The sequence below is a fragment of the Phyllobates terribilis genome, unplaced genomic scaffold, assembly GCF_046119375.1.
Source record: "Phyllobates terribilis strain yellow unplaced genomic scaffold, ASM4611937v1 Scaffold_8__6_contigs__length_399053987, whole genome shotgun sequence".
Taxonomy (NCBI): Eukaryota; Metazoa; Chordata; class Amphibia; order Anura; family Dendrobatidae; genus Phyllobates; species Phyllobates terribilis.
The window spans coordinates 380,741,713-380,767,431 of NW_027362768.1; the positions used below are offsets into that span (position 1 = coordinate 380,741,713).

Sequence of the window (25,719 nt, forward strand, 5' to 3'; positions counted from 1 at the left end):
GCTGCTATCAAAGGTGGAGGTCCCAAAAGGATGTATCAGAGCAAAGATGTCATCAGCCCTGAAGTCCATCTTCATGAGGAGCTTCGCCACATTTGTCCTGGATGGACACGCCTCATTGCCCCTCCAGACAAACCACATTTCTCCTGGAGACCCCCTGCCCGGCTGTCGTGAGGAACCACACGGTCCCCCCCCCCCCTTTCTCTTGGAAGGCGGCTAGACCAAACTTATCTAGCCAGTAGGACAACTCCACCTCTCTTCCCTCTACATTGATCGTCCGCTCCCCTTTTTAAAGGGCCTCCAGGAAACGGCGGCGAAAAGCATCATTCCCTGGGTCCGGAGATGAGGAAGACCCCTGTAGATCCCCACCGGCAGCAGCCGCATAACTAATGGTGCCTGGAGGCGAGGGGGGCGATGGACCAGCCCCTAAATTCCCTGAACCCTCAACCTCACAGTCAACCATCTCCACCTCGCTTACCTCAGCTTCGCCATTTTCACTAGTAGAATTCCCCGCGCTGGCACCATTCACACCCCCCCCATTCCCACAGCAGAAACCGCTCCTCCAATACCTGACCCTACACCATTGTCACAGACACTATTCACACCACTCGCACCACTTCTATTCTTATTTACTTTTTCATTTGTATTTTTTGCACTGCTTTCTGCTGCGGGGGGGGGGGGGGGGGGTTGTTATTTGCAATGCAGCTGCCCCTTTAAGGGTGATGCTGCAGGGTTTAACTACCACATCCTGCTTTTCAGCAGAGCATGTGCTGGCAGCCGCTGCTGCAGACCGTTGCTCCAGCCTCTCCTGCAGACCATCTCCACGCTCCTGTGTGCACTTCACCACCGGGTCCCCCGCAGATACAGGAGGGGACACACACGCAGAGGACCCCGGTGGCGCAACCCCCTCCGGCGAGGGTGCGGTCCGGGCCGGCATTACCGCAGCCATTACAGCTGCACCCGAGATGATAACCGGTGCTGGGGTCCCGGACTTTGACCCAGCATCGGATCTGCATGTGGGGGACCCCGACACCACAGCACACGCCGCCGATGATGCGACCCCGGCTGACAGCGCACCGCCAACACAGCCGGCAAGGTACCCACAGTCTCCACCCCCCGAGCATCAGCGGGTGCAGCAGGCGCCAGGCCGTCCCCCTCTCTCACTGAGGACCGGGCCTGGACACCTCCACAGATCTTATCACCGCCCACCGCAGGGCCACGCTCCAGACCACGCACATTGTCCGGCTCTGCAGCCGCATGCCCACTCTCACCCCCTCCGCTACTGCCAGCAGAGACGGCGACCTGCGCCCTATGCCTTGAATTCTCCCCGCTCCCTCGCACCGGACGCACTGCAGGGCCCAGGTCGGGGTGGGTAACAGGCTCCACACAGCGGGACTGGGGGTCCCAGGAAGGGGGACTGTCATGAAAACAACACCCACTCTTGGGTCAGACCTTGCAGCTCTCTGGCGCCCCCTTATCCTGCTGGTCAAACACGGTATTGACAGAGGATAAGCACAGGTGCAGCTGCTCTAATTTATGTCGACTATTGTGGCACGTGATGTGACAGGACGTATATATACCACCAGTTCCTTCCAGGAACGTATATATACCTCCGACCAGCCACCCTCAAACCACAATATCACATAAATACTGGTATACTGCCACCACCGATCGCTTAACAGGTGGATCGGGTACCTGGTAGGTAACGTGAATTAGCGGGTGAGGAACGTGTTTGCTCGACATAGGACAAGAAGAAAGAAACTGGTAAATAATTAATGATTTACTCCCAAAAGGTGGGCAGTGTTTACAAAATATATACAAGATATTATAAAGGAGACAATTTACATGTATGCATAAACAGTTATTAAAATAAAAGGGATAAGTAATAGCAAAACCTGCTTCACAAGGTGATGGTCTCAGATTCTGTGGGGGGGACGGCTCCCCAGAAATTAGACTTGATTCCTTCACGCAGCGTGTAGTGCATGCGTCGGCGTCCCTGGTTGGAATGGGTTGAAAAATGGACGATCTGGTTTTTAGCAAGCAGCCAAAACTCTGGGGAACACCCCTTATTTACCTTACAAGGGGGCTCGGCTTTGCGAGCCCACCCGGCTGCAGAAGACCTAAAAAATCCTTCAGATTCCATATCTTGGTGTGGGGGGGTCCCACATCCAAGAGGGAGACATCATCTTGACCGTCACCAATATTCATGAAGATAGATATTAAATATGAAACCTCTATGACGCTCAGAATCCATTATCTCAGTTCCCGGTCCTTCCTCAGTTATGCAAGTTATACTATTGTAATGGGAAAAAGGTGAGCATTCAAAAAACGTGGTTCCGATGTTTCTGTCAGACCTGTGCGTGATTAAAATTGGCATAAAACGTTTGTACAATTAAACAATGGGATTTTTTGGAGGGATTTTCCGGTTTGTACCAGCGCTTGCCCTGGACTGAGGTTTTATGGCGGGTCATAAAAATTCCTGGTTTGGGGAAAAGCAAAAGTGAGTTCTATGTCTTCACTTACAAACAGATAGGGGGTGGGTTTTTTTTTTTCCTTTTTTAAAACATCTCTCATTTTTAAAAACTCGGCCAAAAATACCTTTTGCCTGACACCTCCCCCTTTTTGACTGCGCTATGGAGGTAGGACCTTCTGGTACTCCTCCAAGCGTATGTCTGGAGGCTCCCCTCGCCGGGACAACCCATCGGCATTGCCATGCTCGCTGCCCTTGCGGTGTTGAACAGTAAAGTCGTACTGCTGGAGGGTGAGGCTCCAGCGTAACAACCTTCCGTTGGCACCTGACATGGTGTGCAGCCAACTCAGGGGGTTGTGGTCAGTCACGACAGTGAAGGGGCGCCCGTACAAGTAAGGCTGTAAGCAGTTGAGGGCCCATACAATGGCCAGGCACTCCTTCTCTATGGTGGAATAGGCCACTTCCCTCGGCAGCAGTTTCCGGCTTAGGTACAACACGGGGTGTTCTTGGTTCCCCGAGTCGACCTGGCTGAGTACAGCACCGAGGCCAAATTCACTGGCGTCGGTCTGTACTAAGAGTGGCCGTGTGCCGTCGACCGCCTTTAGTACAGGAGAGCTGCTCAGGGCAGTCTTCAAAGCCCTAAAGGCCACCTCGCATTCATCCGTCCATTTGACGGAATGGGGTAGGCTCTTCCTGGTGAGGTCTGTCAAGGGCTTCGCAAGGCTACTATAGTCCTGCACAAAGCGTCTATAGTACCCTGCGGTGCCCAAGAAGGACTGCACCTGCTTCTTGGTCCTGGGGGTGGGCCAGGACACGATAGCGTCCACCTTCCCAGGCTCTGGCTTCAGAGTACCCCCACCTACCCGGTGCCCCAGGTAGTGGACCTCGTTCATGCCCATCTGGCACTTTCCCGGCTTGATGGTCAAGCCCGCCTGGTGAATGCGCCCGAGCACCTGCTGCAGATGCTCGAGGTGATCCTCCCAGGTGGGACTGAAGATGGCAATGTCATCCAGGTACGCTACTGCGTACCTCTCCAGTCCCTGGAGCAGGTGGTTGACCATTCGCTGGAACGTGGCAGGGGCATTTTTCATGCCGAAGGGCATGACCGTGGATTCATACAATCCGAAGGGGGTGATAAAGGCGGACTTCTCCTGGGCCCCGGGGCTCAAGGGAATCTGCCAATATCCCCGACTCAAATCCATAATGGAGAGATAGCTCGCGCTGGCTAACCGCTCCAGCAGCTCCTCAATGCGTGGCATTGGTTGTGCGTCAGAGGCGGTGATAGCGTTGAGCCCCCTGTAGTCCACACAGAACCGGGTGGTCCGGTCCTTCTTAGGCACCAGGACTACAGGTGAGGCCCACGCGCTCTTGGACCGCTTAATCACCCCCAACTGCAGCATCTCCTCGACCTCCTGGCGCATGACATGCTGCACCTCGTCGGAGATTCGATAGGCTGTCCGCCGGAGTGGGGCATGATTCCCGGTGTCCACTTCATGGACCGCCACTTCAGTCCTGCCAGGCAGGTTGGTGAACACTGCTTGGAAGGGTTTCAGCACTGCTTGCATCTGAGACCTCTGGTCTGCGGATAGCAAGTCGCTTAGCTCTACATCCTCTAGGGACCCGCTGGCCTTCGCTTGGGCGAGCATGTCCAAGAGGGGGTCATCCTCCCCATCCTCGGGCAGGTTGCAGACCGGTAGGACGCAGGTTCCACGTTCTTGATGAGCCTTCATCATATTAACGTGAAACGCCTTCCGCCTACCCTGCTCGTGGTCAAGTGTGATCACGTAGGTGACCGGGTTGAGCTGTTGGTGAATGACGTACGGGCCTTCCCAGGCCGCCTGAAGCTTGTCCTTTGGTACGGGGACCAGCACCCACACCTTCTGACCCACCTGGTAGGTCCGTTCTCGGGCGTTCTGGTCGTACCAATGCTTCTGGTCAGCCTGGGCTTGCGCCATGTTGTCATGCACCAACTGCGTCAAGGTCTGCATCTTGTCACGGAAGCGCATGACATACTCCACGATGGACACTCCTGGGGAGCTCGGCTCTTCTTCCCAGAATTCCCTTATCAACCCAAGGGGTCCTCGGACACGCCTGCCATACAGGAGCTCAAAGGGGGAGAACCCCGTCGAGGCCTGTGGAACCTCTCTGTAAGCAAATAGCAGGTGTGGGAGGTAACGCTCCCAGTCGCGACCCTGGGTCTCAACCAGCATTTTTAACATCTGTTTGAGGGTACCGTTGAATCGCTCACACAAACCATTGGTCTGTGGGTGATACGCACTCGATACCAGATGCTGCACCTGCATTTTCTTACATAGGGCCTCCATTAAGCGTGACATGAACTGAGTCCCCTGGTCGGTAAGCATCTCCCTGGGAAATCCTACTCGCGAAAAGATGGCCAAGAGGGCGTCCGCCACCTTATCCGCCCTAATTGAGGACAGGGCTACTGCCTCCGGATACCGGGTAGCATAGTCTACCACGGTAAGGATGAAACGTTTTCCAGAGCTGCTGGGTATGGCCAGTGGTCCCACAATGTCCACAGCAATCCTCTGGAAAGGCTCCTCTATCACTGGCAAAGAGATCAGGGGGGCTTTGGGGGCCGGCCCTGACTTTCCCACTCTTTGACACGTGGTACAGGAGCGACAGTAGTTCACCACATCTGTCCTCATTTTGGGCCAATAAAAGTGATGAGACAGCCGGGCCTTGGTTTTGCTAACCCCCAAGTGTCCAGCGAGTGGAATTTCATGGGCGATCCGCAACAACTCGTCCCTGAATTGGTAGGGGACGACCAGCTGTCTTTCCCTCAGCCACTCCTGTTGGGGTGTACAGGGAACTGTCTCCCGGTACAACCTCCCTTGGTCCCAGAATACCCTCTCCTTATCAGACTCGGAGGTGGGCTTCTCAGCGAGGCTCCTTAACGTCTCCAGGCTAGCATCCGAGTGCAGAGCTGCCTGAAACTCCTGGCTGGAGGAAGCCAGAAGTGAGGTTAAGGCCACGTCCTCACTAGGACCCTCTGGGACCGGCTCTGGGTCCATACCTGATCCTGTTATTCCTCTGTCCGAGGAGGGTCCAGAAGGCAGGGCGTTACTTGCATTCTGGGCACTCTGACTGCGGGTAACAGCGGCTATATAGGCCGTCTCCCCGGGGAATAACACCGTCTCATTAGCCTGAGAGGCCATGAGAACTACTACTCCATCATCCTCCATTACCTCAGGCACAGTGCTACGTATGCGGCAGCTACCATCAGCCAGGTCACCTTCTGTTGTGACACTGGTCACTGGCACAGCACCACCTGCTTCATGGTCCTCGTGCCTCTCCCCATTACCCTTGGCACTGACATTTGCTCCTGCTAGGGGATCCTCAGCAGCATCACCCCGCAGAGTGACATGGCTGAGTTCTCCTGCACCTTCCAATACAACAACATCATCATCATCATCATCATCATCACCATCATCATGTAAAGCATTGACATTCACATTATTAGCATTAACCTTACCAACCGTATCAGATCGGGGAGGGGTGTCAGGGACATAATAAGCAAACATCCTCCCCAAATCAGTTCCCAACAAAACATTTGCAGGTAGGTTTTTGGATACTCTCACTTCCTTCACCCCACTCCCCGCACCCCAATCAATAAAAACCCGGGCCATGGGCAAGGGGCATCGGACGCCCCCAATCCCAGTGACAGTCAGGGTCTTTCCTGGAATAAGCGCTTCAGGGGACACCAGTTCGGGTCGGATGAGGGTTCGTTCGGCCCCAGTGTCCTTGAGGCCTACAGTGAGAGTGTCCCCCACTCTGACAGACTGAAAGTTTTCACAGGCCCTCCCAACCGGCCCACCCACCAAAAGAACTGAAGCATTAGGCCCTGGGGCCTTGGATGGGGGGTTCTTCCTCTGCTTCTCTGGGCAAGTGGCGCTGAGATGACCAGTCTGGTTGCAGGAATAACACCTGCGGGCATCGGATGCAGGCAGGGCCTTGGCAACGGGAAAAAGGCCTCCGGAAGGTCGGCTGGCAGGGGCAGGGATGGTGGTTGATGGCTTACCCCCTTTCCAGCTGGCGACGACCGGCTTCCGCACCTCTGGTCTCCGGTTGGCCTCGTAGGTGTCTGCGATCTGCGCTGCTTTATTGGCATCAGGTGGCTCCCGATCCATCACGAACTGCCGTACCTCAGTCGGACACAGATGCAGGAACTGGTCTTTCACCATCAGGTCCTTTAGCTGCTCAAAGGTGGTCGCTGACAGTCCTTGGATCCACTGCTCAAAGTTGGTTCTGAGCCCGTCTACCACATCACGGTAGGTGTCATGTGGTCCACGTTGGAGGGTTCTGAATTTTTTCCGGTAAACCTCCGGAGTCAGCTGGTGCTTTTTTATCAGGGCCTGCTTGACGGCCTCATAGTCTCCATCCTGCTCTCGAGGGAGGGAAGCAAACACCTCCAAAGCTTTTCCTCGGAGCCCTGGAGTCAAATATCTTGCCCATTGGTCGATGGGCAGCTGATACTGCCTGCAGGCCTTTTCAAAGCCTCGCAGAAATGTGTCCAAGTCCCCATCCTTTTCCATCACAGGGAAGTGCTCAGGACGAGGTTTAAAGCAGCTGGCACTGTTGGACTCACGGGTCTGCGTAGAGGGCGACTCCTTCTGAATCCGGGCTAGCTCCAGCTGGTGTTGTCGGTCAGCTTGTCGCTCAGCAGCCTCTCGGTCAGCTTGGGCTTGTCGCTCAGCAGCCTCTCGGTCAGCTTGGGCTTGTCGCTCAGCCCGCTCCTGGAATTTCAGGATCAGCTCCAGTCGTCCATCATGATTGTCTGTGGCGAGCTCCTCCAAGGCCATCTGCAGGTGGGGGTCCACACTACCCTGGTTGCGGGTATGGCTGGCAATCACCGGTTGGACCCCGGCAGCAACACCATCCGGGCCCTGGCTGGCCGCCCCCTCATCAGGGCTCTGCTGTCGGACGGGCTCTGCAGCATCTTGTAACAGTTCAGAAATCATTTGTTCTTTGCTTTTGCCGTGGGGGTCAATGCCTTTGGTTATACATATTCCAGTAAGAGTGTCCTTTTTCTGCTGGCGGTACCAGGACTCCCCAACTACGACCATGATCACCAAAATAAAAATAGAAAAGAAAAAGCGAAGAAGGGTAGGGGTAACTGCTACACATACAGTATTGTCTCAGATCTAATAAACACTGAGTTCGATCTTCAAAACTTTTGTGCAAGTTTTTAGTGAGAGGAATGATTGCTCAAACCAGATCACTAATGTCCTATGATCCCACCGCTGCCACCAATTTGTCATGAAAACAACACCCACTCTTGGGTCAGACCTTGCAGCTCTCTGGCGCCCCCTTATCCTGCTGGTCAAACACGGTATTGACAGAGGATAAGCACGGGTGCAGCTGCTCTAATTTATGTCGACTATTGTGGCACGTGATGTGACAGGACGTATATATACCACCAGTTCCTTCCAGGAACGTGTATATACCTCCGACCAGCCACCCTCAAACCACAATATCACATAAATACTGGTATACTGCCACCACCGATCGCTTAACAGGTGGATCGGGTACCTGGTAGGTAACGTGAATTAGCGGGTGAGGAACGTGTTTGCTCGACATAGGACAAGAAGGACGAAGCTGGTAAATAATTAATGATTTACTCCCAAAAGGTGGGCAGTGTTTACAAAATATATACAAGATATTATAAAGGAGACAATTTACATGTATGCATAAACAGTTATTAAAATAAAAGGGATAAGTAATAGCAAAACCTGCTTCACAAGGTGATGGTCTCAGATTCTGTGGGGGGGACGGCTCCCCAGAAATTAGACTTGATTCCTTCACGCAGCGTGTAGTGCATGCGTCGGCGTCCCTGGTTGGAATGGGTTGAAAAATGGACGATCTGGTTTTTAGCAAGCAGCCAAAACTCTGGGGAACACCCCTTATTTACCTTACAAGGGGGCTCGGCTTTGCGAGCCCACCCGGCTGCAGAAGACCTAAAAAATCCTTCAGATTCCATATCTTGGTGTGGGGGGGTCCCACATCCAAGAGGGAGACATCATCTTGACCGTCACCAATATTCATGAAGATAGATATTAAATATGAAACCTCTATGACGCTCAGAAGCTCAGAATCCATTATCTCAGTTCCCGGTCATTCCTCAGTTATGCAAGTTATACTATTGTAATGGGAAAAAGGTGAGCATTCAAAAAACGTGGTTCCGATGTTTCTGTCAGACCTGTGCGTGATTAAAATTGGCATAAAACGTTTGTACAATTAAACAATGGGATTTTTTGGAGGGGTTTTCCGGTTTGTTCCAGTGCTTGCACTGGACTGAGGTTTTATGGCGGGTCATAAAAATTCCTGGTTTGGGGAAAAGCAAAAGTGAGTTCTATGTCTTCACTTACAAACAGATAGGGGGTGGGGTTTTTTTTTTCCTTTTTTAAAACATCTCTCATTTTTAAAAACTCGGGCAAACATACCTTTTGCCTGACAGGGACAAACGCCAACCTCTCCTACGATGTTTTCTTCTTTTTTCCGTTTCTTGTTCCCCCTCCTGGTTGCCTCGTCCCCGCAGACCTCATCCCCAAACTTCACGTGGGCATAATTTGCTGGGGACTCTAGCTAACGGATCTGCTGCATGACGAGGCAACCCCCACTGCTGCTATCATCCGCATCACCCCCATCATCCTCTGAAATACTATTGTCTGATGGGAGTGGGACCTGCACTGGATCTATCCCGCTGTGTGTGGCCTGGAGATCACTTACCAAGCCCCCAGGTGGGTACGGTGCCTCCTCCATCTTCACATGGGCCACCTCCTCCACCTGTCTCGGATGCCGAGACCCCTCTGGCTCCTTTGCAGTAGCCATGTTGTGGAACCAATCCTCATTTTCCAGCTTTTCCCGAAAAGGCCCTCTGTTGTCCAATATGGCCGCTCTCCGGGCTTCCATGCCCTCAATGCATATCCCCAGGCTGGATATTCTGGCTGTTAGGGCAGACTTCTCTGTGCGGGAGGCTCTATCTGCAGCCTGCCTCGCCTCCTTCATCTCCTCCCGGAGCCTTCTCAGGGTCTTCCCGGCCTCCTCATACTCACAGAGGTACACATGGATGCGGGAACCATAGCTGGTCACCGGCTCGCGTGCAGCCCTCGTGCCCCAATCCTTCTGCACCGCTGCACCTCTGCGAGTACTCCGCTCACCTCCGGGAGGAGACACTGCTGTGGCCCTCGCCTCAGCCTTAGGGGCTTTGCAGCCCTCCTGGGTCTTCCTGGTGACACTCTTTGCCAGTAACAATGAGCTCCCACCCCTCGCCGACTTAGACCGAGGGGCAGGAGACGAGGACTCAACCCCACAGTTCATCCGCTAAACCCCTCTCTTTCCTGGGTCAGAGAGGGGGGGAGATTCCTGAGTGTGAAAAAAAAACAGGTGGCTCCTATGGAGCAAACAAAATACCACACCTTCCTCCACAGACTACAGGCTCCTAGTGGTAGCTGTATAAATCTGTATGCAGTGAGCTCCCCCTAGTGGTGGCTGTATAAATCTGTATGTAGTGATCTCCCTCTAGTGGTGACTGTATAAATCTGCATGTAGTGAGCTCCCTCTATTGGTGGCTGTATAAATCTGTATGCAGTGAGGTCCCTATAGTGGTAGCTGTATAAATCTGTATGTAGTGAGCTCCCTCTAGTGGTGACTGTATAAATCTGTATGTAGTGAGCTCCCGCTAGTGGTAGCTGTATAAATCTGTATGTAGTGAGCTTCCTCTAGTGGTAGCTGTATAAATCTGTATGTAGTGAGCTCCCCCTAGTGGTGACTGTATAAATCTGTATGCAGTGAGCTCCCGCTAGTGGTGGCTGTATAAATCTGTATGCAGTGAGCTCCCGCTAGTGGTAGCTGTATAAATCTGTATGTAGTGAGCTCCCTCTAGTGGTGGCTGTATAAATCTGTATGTAGTAAGCTCCCTCTAGTGGTGACTGTATAAATCTGTATGCAGTGAGCTCCCTCTAGTGGTGGCTGTATAAATCTGTATGTAGTAAGCTCCCTCTAGTGGTGACTGTATAAATCTGTATGCAGTGAGCTCCCTCTAGTGGTGGCTGTATAAATCTGTATGTAGTGAGCTCCTCCTAGTGGTGGCTGTATAAATCTGTATGTAGAGAGCTCCCTCTAGTGGTGGCTGTATAAATCTGTATGTAGTGAGCTCCCTCTAGTGGTGGCTGTATAAATCTGTATGTAGTAAGCTCCACCTAGTGGTGACTGTATAAATCTGTATGTAGTAAGCTCCCCCTAGTGGTGGCTGTATAAATCTGTATGTAGTGAGCTCCCTCTAGTGGTGACTGTATAAATCTGTATGTAGTGAGCTCCCTCTAGTGGTGACTGTATAAATCTGTATGTAGTGAGCTCCCTTTAGTGCTGGCTGTATAAATCTGTATGTAGTGAGCTCCTCCTAGTGGTGGCTGTATAAATCTGTATGTAGTGAGCTCCCTCTAGTGGTGGCTGTATAAGTCTGTATGTAGTAAGCTCCCTCTAGTGGTGGCTGTATAAGTCTGTATGTAGTGAGCTCCCTCTAGTGGTGACTGTATAAATCTGTATGTAGTAAGCTCCCTCTAGTGGTGACTTTATAAATATGTATGTAGTAAGCTCCCTCTAGTGGTGACTGTATAAATCTGTATGCAGTGAGCTCCCCCTGGTGGTGGCTGTATGAATCTGTATGTAGTAAGCTCCCTCTAGTGGTGACTGTATAAATCTGTATGTAGTGAGCTCCCTCTAGTGGTGGCTGTATAAATCTGTATGTAATGAGCTCCCTCTAGTGGCAGCTGTATAAATCTGTATGTAGTGAGCTCCCTCTAGTGGCAGCTGTATAAATCTGTATGTAGTGAGCTCCCTCTAGTGGTGGCTGTATAAATCTGTATGTAGTGAGCTCCCTCTAGTGGTGACTGTATAAATCTGTATGTAGTAAGCTCCCTCTAGTGGTGACTGTATAAATCTGTATGTAGTGAGCTCCCTCTAGTGGTGACTGTATAAATCTGTATGTAGTAAGCTCCCTCTAGTGGTGACTGTATAAATCTGTATGTAGTGAGCTCCCTCTAGTGGAGGCTGTATAAATCTGTATGTAGTGAGCTCCCTCTAGTGGTGACTGTATAAATCTGTATGTAGTAAGCTCCCTCTAGTGGTGACTGTATAAATCTGTATGTAGTGAGCTCCCTCTAGTGGTGGCTGTATAAATCCGTATGTAGTGAGCTCCCTCTAGTGGTAGCTGTATAAATCTGTATGTAGTGAGCTCCCCCTAGTGGTGGCTGTATAAATCTGTATGTAGTGAGCTCCCTCTAGTGGTGGCTGTATAAATCTGTATGTAGTGAGCTCCCCCTAGTGGTGGCTGTATAAATCTGTATGTAGTGAGCTCCGTCTAGTGGTGGCTGTATAAATCTGTATGTAGTGAGCTCCTCCTAGTGGTGACTGTATAAAGCTGTATGTAGTGAGCTCCCTCTAGTGGTGGCTGTATAAATCTGTATGTAGTGAGCTCCTCCTAGTGGTGACTGTATAAAGCTGTATGTAGTGAGCTCCCTCTAGTGCTGGCTGTATAAATCTGTATGTAGTGAGCTCCTCCTAGTGGTGGCTGTATAGATCTGTATGTAGTGAGCTCCCTCTAGAGGTGGCTGTATAAATCTGTATGCAGTGAGCTCCCCCTAGTGATGGCTGTATAGATCTGTATGCAGTGAGCTCCCCCTGGTGTTGGCTGTATAAATCTGTATGTAGTGAGCTCCCTCTAGTGGTGGCTGTATAAATCTGTATGTAGTGAGCTCCCTCTAGTGGTGGCTGTATAAATCTGTATGTAGTGAGCTCCCTCTAGTGGTGGCTGTATAAATCTGTATGTAGTGAGCTCCCTCTAGTGGTGACTGTATAAATCTGTATGCAGTGAGCTCCCCCTGGTGGTGGCTGTATAAATCTGTAGTGAGTTTGCCTCTCTTGATGTTGCCACATACAGACATAAGTCCTCCAGGGGGAGTCCTGCTTCTCCACAAACAGCAAGAAGTAAGAGTCAAAAGCTTCTGTAAATGAGACAGTGTTCCCCCTATGATATATTCCTGAGCGCGGAGACATTGTGTTCCTCGCATATTGTGCTAGTAATAATTAACTCTGGAGGGGGGACGGTAGCAGAATTACAATATTACCTGTAAGATAAACACAGGATGCCAGAATACCCGGGCGTCCCGGCTCACCTTTACCTCCCCTCCCCCACCCGACTCATTATCTCTCTATATAGTTTTATTACTCACAACAATTCCTGATATTTCATTCATCAGTTCATCTATTACCGCAGAAGACGATATTACGGAGCACCGCCGCCGCCTGGGAGGGAAGGTTACTGCTGGAAATGGGTAATTTAAAACCATACGAAACTGCAAACGCAGATATAGCTGCAGCGAGCCTCATTAAAGGGATGTCCTGACATGGATATGAAGGAAGTGACAGGTCTCTTATCATTAAAGATCTATTTTCGGACGAACCCATAGACATAGACGTTGCATGCAACTTCCTACAGACCCTGAGCTGGGGAGGGCTGAAGACCCTAGAATTGGCTTAAAATGGAAAATAAAAAGCTTCTACGTGGTGAAATAGTCAACCAGAGCGATGGCAGAATGCGGCCGCCGCTGTAGCACCTTCCACGGGAGAGATCATGTCAGCAAGAAATTAACTCCCATGAAGGAAAGTAATGATTACATTGCCTTGTAGTGCGGGATGTATCAGCCGGCAGGAGAGATGTTTTCATAAAATACACAATGCAAGAAGTGGGCTGCAAGACGAGGACATGACGGGAGGGTGACAGGCCGAGGGTTTATGCTTCTAGGCTGTCAGTGACAGAGCACGCGGAGAGTGGAGAAGATTGAGAGCAGCGACACTGGAAGCAGCAGCGTTCTGCGCTCCAACAGCTCTTCTGTGGGATCGGACCAGGTGGGCGCCTTCCCTCCCCATGTGGGTCTTGGGCGCCCAATACCCTGTCCCCAGATCAACGGTTGTCCTTATTTGGATCACTTATTTTTCTAGATTCTAATGGCTACCAAAAACATCTACAAGACCCTCCATATACCGGAAACACCCCACAAGAGCTGCCATATACCGGAAACACCCCACAAGAGCTGCTGTATACGAGGAACACCCCACAAGAGCTGCCATATACCAGGAACACCCCACAAGACTCTCTGTATACTGGGAACACCCCACAAGACCTGCTGTATACCAGGAACACCCCACAAGACCTGCTGTATACCAGGAACACCCCACAAGACCTGCTGTATACCGGGAACACCCCACAAGACCTGCCGTATATTGGGAACACCAGACAAGACCTGCCGTATACTGAGAAAACCGCACAAGACCGGCCGTATACTGAGAAAACCGCACAAGACCGGCCGTATACTGAGTAAATCGCACAAGACCTGCCGTACACTGGGAACACCCCACAAGACCCGCCGTATACCAGGAACAAGACCTGCCGTATACCAAGAACACCCCACAAGACTTGCCATATACCAGGAACACCTCACAAGACCCCGCCGTATACCCGGAACACCCCACAAGACCTGCAGTATATCAGGAACGCTCCACATGACCTGCCGTATACCGGGAACACCGCACAAGACTCTCCGTATTCTGGGAACACCCCACAAGACCCGCCGTATACCAGGAACACCCCACAAGACCTTCCGTATCTCGGGAATATTCCACAAGACTCTCTGTATACTGGGAACACCACACAAGACCTGCCGTATACTGAGAAAACCGCACAAGACCTGCCATACACCGGGAACTCCCCACAAAGCCCACTGTATACCACGAACAAGACCCGCCGTATACCACGAACAAGACCCGCCGTATACCAAGAACACCCCACAAGATCTGCCATATACCGGGAACACCCCACAAGACCCGCCGTATACTGGGATCACCCCACAATTCCCGCCGTATAGTGGGATCATCCCACAAGGCATGCCATATACCAGGAACACCACATAAGATTTGCCATACATCGGGAACATACCTAAAGACCCACCGTATACTGGGAAAACCCCAAAATACTGGCTATATAACGTAGAACCTCATAATTCTTCTATACACTAGTAACTGCCCAAAAGACTCACCTTATACCGGGAACAGCACTACAAGACCTGCCTTATATCAGGAACACCATATGGGTCCCGCCGTATACCAAGAACACTCAACAAAGCCTGTTGTATACTAGGAACATCCCACAAGACCTTCTGTATACTGGGAACATCCTACAAGACCTGCTGTATACCGGGAACATCCTACAAGATGTGCCCTATACTGGGAGCACCCCACAAGACCTGCCGTATACTGGGAACATCCTACAAGATGTGCCGTATACTGGGAGCACCCCACAAGACCTGCCGTATACCGGGAACATCCTACAGGATGTGCCGTATACTGGGAGCACCCCACAAGACCTGCCGTATACCGGGAACATCCTACAAGATGTGCCGTATACTGGGAGCACCCCACAAGACCTGCCGTATACCGGGAACATCCTACAAGATGTGCCGTATACTGGGAGCACCCCACAGGATCCGCCGTATATTGGTGACGTCCCATAAGACATACCACATACCGGGAACATCCTACAAGACCTGCTGTATACAGAGGGACAGTCGATCAGACTGGGAACACCCAACAAAACCCACTGTATTATACCAGGAACGCCCGCAAGACCTGCTAATTTGTAATTTTTCCGACCCACCTTCTAGCTGTGAATATTGGTCTGTCATCGCAGTCACTCCTGATTCTCCCTCTTCTTATTGATGATCTCTGCTGTGTACAATGATAGAAACAAGACTACACTGTAACAGAGGGCTACAGATGGTGGCCCTCACAATGGCTCCTCTGGTGGGCGCTGGATCCCTAGTGTGAAGGTGTCCTGCTCTGTCTGCAGAGATGGAGAGTCCTGTGTCGCTCCACACCGCCTATCAAGAGTCTAGTTGGAACCATCTTTATCCGTGTCCTCTGTGATACTTACATCTGTACAAGAAGGCCTACACTCCTTACAGCCTCCTGTGATTCCGACCAGGCTTCCATCTTGATGTATATTCCCCATACACTACGGCAAAAGCCAAGAAATTACCGATGGACAAGAGACAGATTGAACTTCAAGACGACCAACAGATTTCAATGAGTCCTTTGCGTTGCTACTACGGGAACGTCTGCCCGCTCCGTGCCAACCTCTGCAGTTTTGTTAATTAGAGACAGATGAATCGGAAGGTTTTGTGACCTGCGGGAGAGTTTGTGGATTTTACGGCCGTTCTCGAGTCTTTAGAACGAGGAATTGGATGGAAGGCAACTGAGCTTCATGGTGTGGTAGAAGGTGGACAGAAACTGAACAGATGGGAGGAAAACTCCGGCACGTCAAGAACTGGCTCCAAGTATAAGGGAGGCAGAGAGTGAGTAGAGAGCCGGGAGACACTTTCCAGCCATCTGCTGCTTATAATAAATATAAGAGAAGATGCCAAGTCTGGCTGATCCCATCATTAGCTCCAACCTTGCTCCACGGCTGCTTCATACATGAGCCGTAAAACCCTGGGAACTTATAGCTGGTGGCACCACCATGAAGCATTCCACCAGGCGCATTGACCAGTGTCCCCCTATGCACGCTATGTATCAGCACCGTACAAATGATACATCTCCATCCCCTCCACCCGCCATATAGTCCACACGCTGAGTGCGGCGGTGGATGGTCCCATACGGCCATAATGGGTAGGTGCACCGCTGATACGTTCTACTTATTAATGGGGTCACCATTAATATAGGGGACTATGAATAAACTGGTTGGTGAAGTTATTTTGTGGAGCAATGAGCACTGTTACGTTTCAGGGTATGCTGCTCCATGGGGGCGCAATTGTTTTGGGGCACTACTAATACTGGGGGCACTGTGGGACCACTATGCTTGACACAGGTATTTTTTAGGAAACATTGAGCACTGTTACTGTTTGGGGCACTTTGCTTCGCACATTTATTATAGGAGACATCGTGGGCACTGTTACTGTTTGGGGCACTATGTCTGGCACATTGATTATAGGAGACACTGTGGGCACTGTTACTGTTTGGGGCACTATGTCTGGCACATTGATTATAGGAGACACCGTGGGCACTGTTACTGTTTTGGGCACTATGCTTGACACATTGATTATAGGAGATATCGTGGGCACTGTTACTGTTTGGGGCACTATGCCTGGCACATTGATTATAGGAGACACCGTGGGCACTGTTACTGTCTGGGGCACTATGTTTGGCACATTGATTATAGGAGATATCGTGGGCACTGTTACTGTTTGGGGCACTATGCTTGGCACATTGATTATAGGAGACACCGCGGGCACTGTTACTGTTTGGGGCACTATGTTTGGCACATTGATTATAGGAGATATCGTGGGCACTGTTACTGTTTGGGGCACTATGCTTGGCACATTGATTATAGGAGACACCGTGGGCACTGTTACTGTTTGGGGCAATATGTTTGGCACATTGATTATAGGAGACACCGTGGGCACTGTTACTGTTTGGGGCACTATGCTTGGCATATTTATTATAGGAGACACCGTGGGCACTGTTACTGTTTGGGGCACTATGCTTGGCATATTTATTATAGGAGATACCATGGGCACTGTTACTGTTTGGGGCACTATGTCTGGCACATTGATTATAGGAGACACCGTGGGCACTGTTACTGTTTGGGGCACTATGCTTGGCACATCGATTATAGGAGATACCGTGGGCACTGTTACTGTTTGGGGCACTTTGCTTCGCACATTTATTATAGGAGACATCGTGGGCACTGTTACTGTTTGGGGCACTATGTCTGGCACATTGATTATAGGAGATACCGTGGCCACTGTTACTGTTTGGGGCACTATGCTTGGCACATTGATTATAGGAGACACCGTGGGCACTGTTACTGTTTGGGGCACTATGCTTGGCACATTGATTATAGGAGATATCGTGGGCACTGTTACTGTTTGGGGCACTATGTTTGGCACATTGATTATAGGAGATATCGTGGGCACTGTTACTGTTTGGGGCAATATGTTTGGCACATTGATTATAGGAGACACCGTGGGCACTGTTACTGTTTGGGGCACTATGCTTGGCATATTTATTATAGGAGACACCGTGGGCACTGTTACTGTTTGGGGCACTATGCTTGGCATATTTATTATAGGAGATACCATGGGCACTGTTACTGTTTGGGGCACTTTGCTTCGCACATTTATTATAGGAGACATCGTGGGCACTGTTACTGTTTGGGGCACTATGTCTGGCACATTGATTATAGGAGATACCGTGGCCACTGTTACTGTTTGGGGCAATATGTTTGGCACATTGATTATAGGAGATACCGTGGCCACTGTTACTGTTTGGGGCACTATGCTTGGCACATTGATTATAGGAGACACCGTGGGCACTGTTACTGTTTGGGGCACTATGCCTGGCACATTGATTATAGGAGACACCGTGGGCACTGTTACTGTTTGGGGCACTATGTTTGGCACATTGATTATAGGAGATATCGTGGGCACTGTTACTGTTTGGGGCACTATGTTTGGCACATTGATTATAGGAGATATCGTGGGCACTGTTACTGTTTGGGGCAATATGTTTGGCACATTGATTATAGGAGACACCGTGGGCACTGTTACTGTTTGGGGCACTATGCTTGGCATATTTATTATAGGAGACACCGTGGGCACTGTTAGTGTTTGGGACACTATGATTGGCACATTGATTATAGGAGACACCGTGGGCACTGTTACTGTTTGGGGCACTATGCTTGGCACATTGATTATAGGAGACATCAAGGGCACTGTTACTGTTTGGGGCACTATGCTTGGCACATTGATTATAGGAGACATCAAGGGCACTGTTACTGTTTGGGGCACTATGCTTGGCACATTGATTATAGGAGACACCGTGGGCACTGTTACTGTTTGGGGTACTATGCTTGGCACATTGATTATAGGAGACACCGTGGGCACTGTTACTGTTTGGGGCACTATGCTTGGCATATTGATTATAGGAGACACCGTGGGCACTGTTACTGTTTGGGGCACTATGCTTGGCATATTGATTATAGGAGACATCGTGGGCACTGTTACTGTTTGGGGCACTATGCTTGGCATATTGATTATAGGAGACACCATGGGCACTGTTACTGTTTGGGGCACTATGCTTGGCACATTGATTATAGGAGACATCGTGGGCACTGTTACTGCTTGGGGCACTATGTCTGGCACATTGATTATAGGAGACATCGTGGGCACTGTTACTGTTTGGGGCACTATGCTTGGCACATTGATTATAGGAGACATCGTGGGCACTGTTACTGTTTGGGGCACTATGCTTGGCACATTGATTATAGGAGACACCGTGGGCACTGTTACTGTTTGGGGCACTATGCCTGGCACATTGATTATAGGAGACACCGTGGGCACTGTTACTGCTTGGGGCACTATGTCTGGCACATTGATTATAGGAGACATCGTGGGCACTGTTACTGTTTGGGGCACTATGCTTGGCACATTGATTATAGGAGACATCGTGGGCACTGTTACTGCTTGGGGCACTATGTCTGGCACATTGATTATAGGAGACATCGTGGGCACTGTTACTGTTTGGGGCACTATGCTTGGCACATTGATTATAGGAGACATCGTGGGCACTGTTACTGTTTGGGGCACTATGCTTGGCACATTGATTATAGGAGACACCGTGGGCACTGTTACTGTTTGGGGCACTATGCTTGGCACATTGATTATAGGAGACATCGTGGGCACTGTTACTGTTTGGGGCACTATGTCTGGCACATTGATTATAGGAGATACCGTGGCCACTGTTACTGTTTGGGGCAATATGTTTGGCACATTGATTATAGGAGATACCGTGGCCACTGTTACTGTTTGGGGCACTATGCTTGGCACATTGATTATAGGAGACACCGTGGGCACTGTTACTGTTTGGGGCACTATGCCTGGCACATTGATTATAGGAGACACCGTGGGCACTGTTACTGTTTGGGGCACTATGTTTGGCACATTGATTATAGGAGATATCGTGGGCACTGTTACTGTTTGGGGCACTATGTTTGGCACATTGATTATAGGAGATATCGTGGGCACTGTTACTGTTTGGGGCAATATGTTTGGCACATTGATTATAGGAGACACCGTGGGCACTGTTACTGTTTGGGGCACTATGCTTGGCATATTTATTATAGGAGACACCGTGGGCACTGTTAGTGTTTGGGACACTATGCTTGGCACATTGATTATAGGAGACACCGTGGGCACTGTTACTGTTTGGGGCACTATGCTTGGCACATTGATTATAGGAGACATCAAGGGCATTGTTACTGTTTGGGGCACTATGCTTGGCACATTGATTATAGGAGACATCAAGGGCACTGTTACTGTTTGGGGCACTATGCTTGGCACATTGATTATAGGAGACACCGTGGGCACTGTTACTGTTTGGGGCACTATGCTTGGCACATTGATTATAGGAGACACCGTGGGCACTGTTACTGTTTGGGGCACTATGCTTGGCATATTGATTATAGGAGACATCGTGGGCACTGTTACTGTTTGGGGCACTATGCTTGGCATATTGATTATAGGAGACACCATGGGCACTGTTACTGTTTGGGGCACTATGCTTGGCACATTGATTATAGGAGACATCGTGGGCACTGTTACTGCTTGGGGCACTATGTCTGGCACATTGATTATAGGAGACATCGTGGGCACTGTTACTGTTTGGGGCACTATGCTTGGCACATTGATTATAGGAGACATCGTGGGCACTGTTACTGTTTGGGGCACTATGCTTGGCACATTGATTATTGTGACACTGTCTGATCTGATTGGCACAGATATTGTTACAGTCTAGGCTTTATGAGTTCACTATTATTTCGGTGGCCTCTTTGCATGTGGTGCAGGTATTTTCTAGGGCGCTCTGCGTTGCACAAAATGCTATCATGGGCACTGTCTGTGCACAGTTAATTTGAGGTGCACAATGTGGGTGCCATTGTTAATTTTGGGGGCAATATCAGAACAGTATCACAGACTGTGGACAATAACTACTTGGTATTTCTGGGTGTGACTTTCTTGGGATATTGAGCATTGATACTTTTGGGGGAGCGCTGCTTTGCATTATGGGGGTACTCTGATTTGCAGCATTATTTGGGGGAGCACCATGTGAGCACTGACACGGACTCAGGGCAATATCTGCTTAGTAGAATTATTTTTGTGTGCAGTGGGTATTTTGCATGGACACTAGGCACCAAGATAAGGTAGGGAGGACGGTGGAAAAGTGAAGAAGATAAAATAAAGACAACTCCCTGGCACCCTTGGTCCCCCCCTATAGTCATATCTTTTCTTAACGACCGTGACCTCTTGGGTAAAAGCAGCAGAATTATCACTAATATGAAAATAATGACCAAACAGCAGAAAACAGAAATGGATACAATGTAGCAACCACAGAAGAAATGTGTCCCATCCATTATGCTGGTATCCACAATACTCAGGAGTGCAAGGTTGGAGATTTGTATTCTTGGTTCCTCTCCACGAGATACAAGTTGTCGGATATTCTGTAGCATTATCCGTAACGTATGAGCTGCGTCATGGTAATGGTCCTCTCCAGATTCGTAATGAATCTTCATTAGTAATGGAATCCCCAGGACACAGATAGAAATAATTATGTAAATCAGATGCAATGGACAAAGGTTTGAAGTAAACTAGAAAGGGATCTTCTGGTCCCCCCTGTGACCCCGGACCACCAGACATCATGGCGAGGAGCACGAGCCCGAGTCTCAGGTCATGTCTGTGTGGCACCCCAGGGGTCTGGTTTTCCACAGTAATGTAATGTTATGTCTGAGAGCAGGTGGGAGGTCCTTTGGTCAGGGATCCTGTGCATGCCACACCTCCTGCCCAGTCTTGGGAGGGGAAGAACTTCCCCTGTATAAACCCGGGGCTGAGGCAGGGTGAGTCAGACAAGGAGAGTGGAGAAGAGAAGCAGCATAGGAAACAGCTGAGTTACAAGGAGTCAGGGGCTGGCAGCTACAGAGCTCGCCCTGACTAAGAAGATTCTTTACCGGACCCGGAGTCCAAGGCTGTGGGGACTAACTCCTACCCAGCAGCAGAATCCGTCGGGCAGGGGATTTCAGGTCCTCTGGCCCAGAAGCCCGAAGGCACGGTCACACGCGTGGGACCAGCACCGCCATCGTGGAGCGGAAGCCATTAGAAGGCCCCGAGTCACCGGCCATACGGGTGAGCACCACACGGTACACTCAGGGACGTAGGCTACTTACATCAGCTTCTAGCAAGGTAGCCAGAAGAGTACAGTCAGTTTGGGAGGCCTACAACTACGCCTGGCCAGGGGAGATCCCATCTGCTCAAAGACTGACCAGGCCCCGTTTGCTAGCAAGTACTCCGGGAGGGTCTATCGTTGTTACCAGTAAAGACCCTGAACTACACCGTACCGTCTCTGAGTGGTTCCTGCTACCCCCATCATCCACGTCGGCTGCCCTGAGGCCATACCCCTCCCGTTGGGGGTTATACTATCACGCTGCACAATCCTACCACCGGCCTCAGCGGTCTGCCCTGCAGCAGCAGCTCCCTGGCTGCACTCAACGGGTGGCGTAGTCATCAACTATTTACTACTAATAGACAGCCGTCTAGTTTGACTCCCTGGGCACGGACCGGGTCACCGCCACGAGACTACAACCCTCCACTGATCCGGCTCCGGGTAGGCTCCCGCGTGCGCAACGCAGCGCGACACAGGCCCAGGGGCGCGTCAACTTTGGCGTAGTCGGCAGGATTTCGTGCCCGCAACCACCGGGTACTGCGTGCCTGAAAAGCAAAGACTGTTCAAACTTACCAATCCGCGAAGTTTTCCCGCCATCCGGCGCCATCTTCGACCTTCTTCCCGCCATCCGTGGAGTTTTCCCGCCATTGGACGCCATCTTGAGGACGCCGCGCGGGAAGAAGAGGGGCGTGGACTCCGAAAGCGCGCGAGAACTGAAGCCCCGCCTCACGTCCGGACGTTGCGTAAGGTCCTGGAAGGAGCCCAGCAGACGCCGACGTCACAGGAGCGCGACGGAAGGTCCTCAACCCTGACGATCCACTGCGGAGCCGCGGCCTACGGAAGAGGATCATCGCAAGGTAGGCCACGGTCCACTAGGGGGGAGGAAGATGTCGGATACGGAGGAGAGCTTCACTGCCCCAACCCCCGCCAGCGCTACCGCTGCTGCAGTTATGCCCTTCACCATGCCCTATATCCCGGGAGCAGCTTGGCTACCCCAGTACTCAGGGGAGTCACATACCCTGCATGACTTTAGAGAAAAGCTGGATAGCCTCTTCCAGGTGTACCCCCTCACAGAAGAGCAAAAAGTGAGCATCCTGGTGGCCCAACTAACCGGGGCAGCCAAAAGGGAAGTAAAATCCTGGCCACCTGGGAGGAAGACTGTCACAGGGATACTAACCCGGCTGAAGGACACCTTTGATACCCGCACCTCAGCCGAGATTAAGCTTAGATTCTACGGGTGCAAGCAGCGAGCGCATGAGAATATAAGGGACTATGCACTAAACCTACAAGAGGCCCTGAGGGCCATAAAGCAGACCGACCCTGATGGGGTGGGAAACGAGGACAGGCTGTTGACTGAACAATTTATAGAGGGTTTATATTGCAATGCCCACCGAACCCAGTTGCGGGCAATGGCCTTACAGGATCCCCATCTGGACTTTGCACAGTTCAAGGACAGAGCCATCCGGGTGCTCCGAGAACCGGCACCAGGTGGCGTTGTGACCCACAGACGCCCCACTACCACTTACTACCAGGAGGCGGCGCCCTTGTCAGCAGGGCCTGTGGGAGCTGATGCGCAGGCTTTGGACAATGACCCGGCTCCAGACCTACACCATCAGGTCCAAGAGCTAGCTAAGAGCGTTGCTGCGCTAACCCGAACTGTGCAGTCTTTACAGGTTTCCACCCCAGGGAAGATCCAGCTGGCATCCGGACCGGAGGACATCCCGTGGCGTCGACCAAGGAGGACCCCACCGGCCAGAGGAAGACCCAGTGACCGATACAGCGAGGACGGACGACCCATCTGCCGCCGCTGCAATCAACCCGGACATATGGAAAGGTACTGTTCTTTAAACGGGCACAACCTGGGGTAGAGGGCCAACCCCCAGGAAAAAGATCACCAGGCCCATCGAACTGGCGCGACAGATATGTGGGAGGACGTCCAGTCTTGCCTGTGGTACTGGATGGCATTCCCATGAGTGCCCTACTGGATACCGGGTCACAGGTCACCACCATCCCGTACGTGCTCTTCAAGCAGTACTGGAATGACTCGGATATTACCCACTACCCTGACGACGACTTGAGTATCATCGCCAGCAATGGCCAGCCCGTGCCACAGATCGGATTTAAAGAGGTGGCCCTCAAAATCGGTATAGTCGAACTGGCCGCACAGGGACTGATCATTGTAGATATTGATAAACATGAGAGTCACCCAAAAATAACTCTAGGAACTAACGTAATTGAAAATTGTCTTGCAGAGGTGATTTTCCTTTTACAGCAGGTTGCCAAGAACGCCAGCTCCGGCGAGCAGCGGGTGCTCCAGAAAGAGATCCGGGCACTGATGCAACGGCAACAAGTGGAACTCTCCGGCGGTGAGATTGGTAGCGTAAGAATGTGTGACCCTTTTCCTATTGCCATGCCCCCAAAAAGTGAAATGATGATTTGGTGCCGGGCAGCTATTGGTCTGAGAGGTAGAGATTACCAGGCAATGGTAGAACCAGTTTACTCAGACAGTAGGCCCACCATTTTGACAGCACGGGGGGTGGTCAATGTACGCCATGGGAGGGTGCCCATTCGCATAATAAATATCGGGGAGAGGGAAGTGTACCTGCCCCGGTATGCCACACTAGCCAAATTATATGTCACTAATCAAAATTCTATACAATCTGTGGAACCCTTGCCTCCATCTCACCCGGAGGAAGGTAACGGCTCTAAGAAAGACATGGAGGACTGGTGTCAGCAACTACATCTGGGTACTGACTCCACTCCCTCACATCAGAAACAAGGAGTCTATCGGGTGGTTCAAGAGTATGAGAGAGTGTTTAGTAAACACCCGTTAGACTTCGGGCGAGTCAAGGGGGTAGAACATCGCATCCCCACGGGAGATCATCCTCCCATAAAAGAGAGGTATCGACCCGTACCCCCTGCACATTACCAACACGCCAAGGGGATGCTTAGAGACATGAAGGAGGCTGGGGTAATCCGGGATAGTTGTAGCCCCTGGGCAGCCCCATTAGTTTTAGTCAAAAAGAAAGACAACACCATGAGGATGTGTGTAGATTACCGGAAAATCAACCGTATCACACACAAGGATGCGTACCCCTTACCAAGGATAGAGGAGTCATTGGCTGCTTTAAGATCTGCTAACTTCTTCTCTACCTTGGATCTCACTAGCGGGTACTGGCAGGTTCCTGTAGCAGAGGCGGACCGGGAGAAGACCGCATTCACCACCCCGATGGGACTTAGCGAGTTCACCTGCATGCCGTTCGGACTCTGCAACGCACCAGGAACCTTCCAACGCCTAATGGAGTGTTGTCTGGGCCACAGAAACTTCGAGACGGTCCTGTTGTACCTGGACGATGTCATCGTATATTCCAAGACGTATGAGGACCACCTGAAACACCTGGCGGAAGTGTTCGAGGCTCTGGCGAGTTACGGCCTAAAGGTGAAACCCTCCAAGTGTCACCTCCTGAAACCAAAGGTGCAGTACCTGGGACACGTAGTGAGCGCTGACGGAGTGGCTCCCGACCCTGATAAAATCACCGCAATTAAGGAATGGCCAAGCCCCTCCAGCGTAAAAGAAGTGCGGCAGTTCCTCGGGTTGGTAGGCTACTACCGAAGGTTTATTCCCGGTTTCACCAAAAAGGCAGCACCTATGCAGGACCTCCTGATAGGCCAGTCCCGGAAGGCCAAGAACCAGAAGCCGCCCTTCAAATGGGAAGAGCTGGAAGAAGAGTCCTTCCGCCAGCTGAAGATGGCCCTCACGGGGGATGAAATCCTGGCGTACCCGGATTATAGCCAGCCCTTTATCCTCTACACCGACGCCAGTAACATCGGGCTAGGAGCCGTACTGTCCCAGATCCAGCAGGGGAAGGAACGAGTAATCGCCTACGCCAGCCGAAAACTGCGACCCACCG

The 25,719-nt window shown here is 51.1% G+C and overlaps 1 long non-coding RNA gene across 1 annotated transcript in view; it reads left to right on the forward strand.

Annotated features, from left to right (window-relative positions):
* The first annotated feature begins 763 nt into the window (after positions 1–763).
* Positions 764–25,719, forward strand: part of LOC141156601 (uncharacterized) — a 90,901-nt gene continuing 65,945 nt past the window's right edge. Inside the window, exon 1 of the long non-coding RNA XR_012247691.1 lies at positions 764–1,093. This is a non-coding gene — a long non-coding RNA (uncharacterized lncRNA). The remainder of the gene's footprint in view (positions 1,094–25,719) is intronic.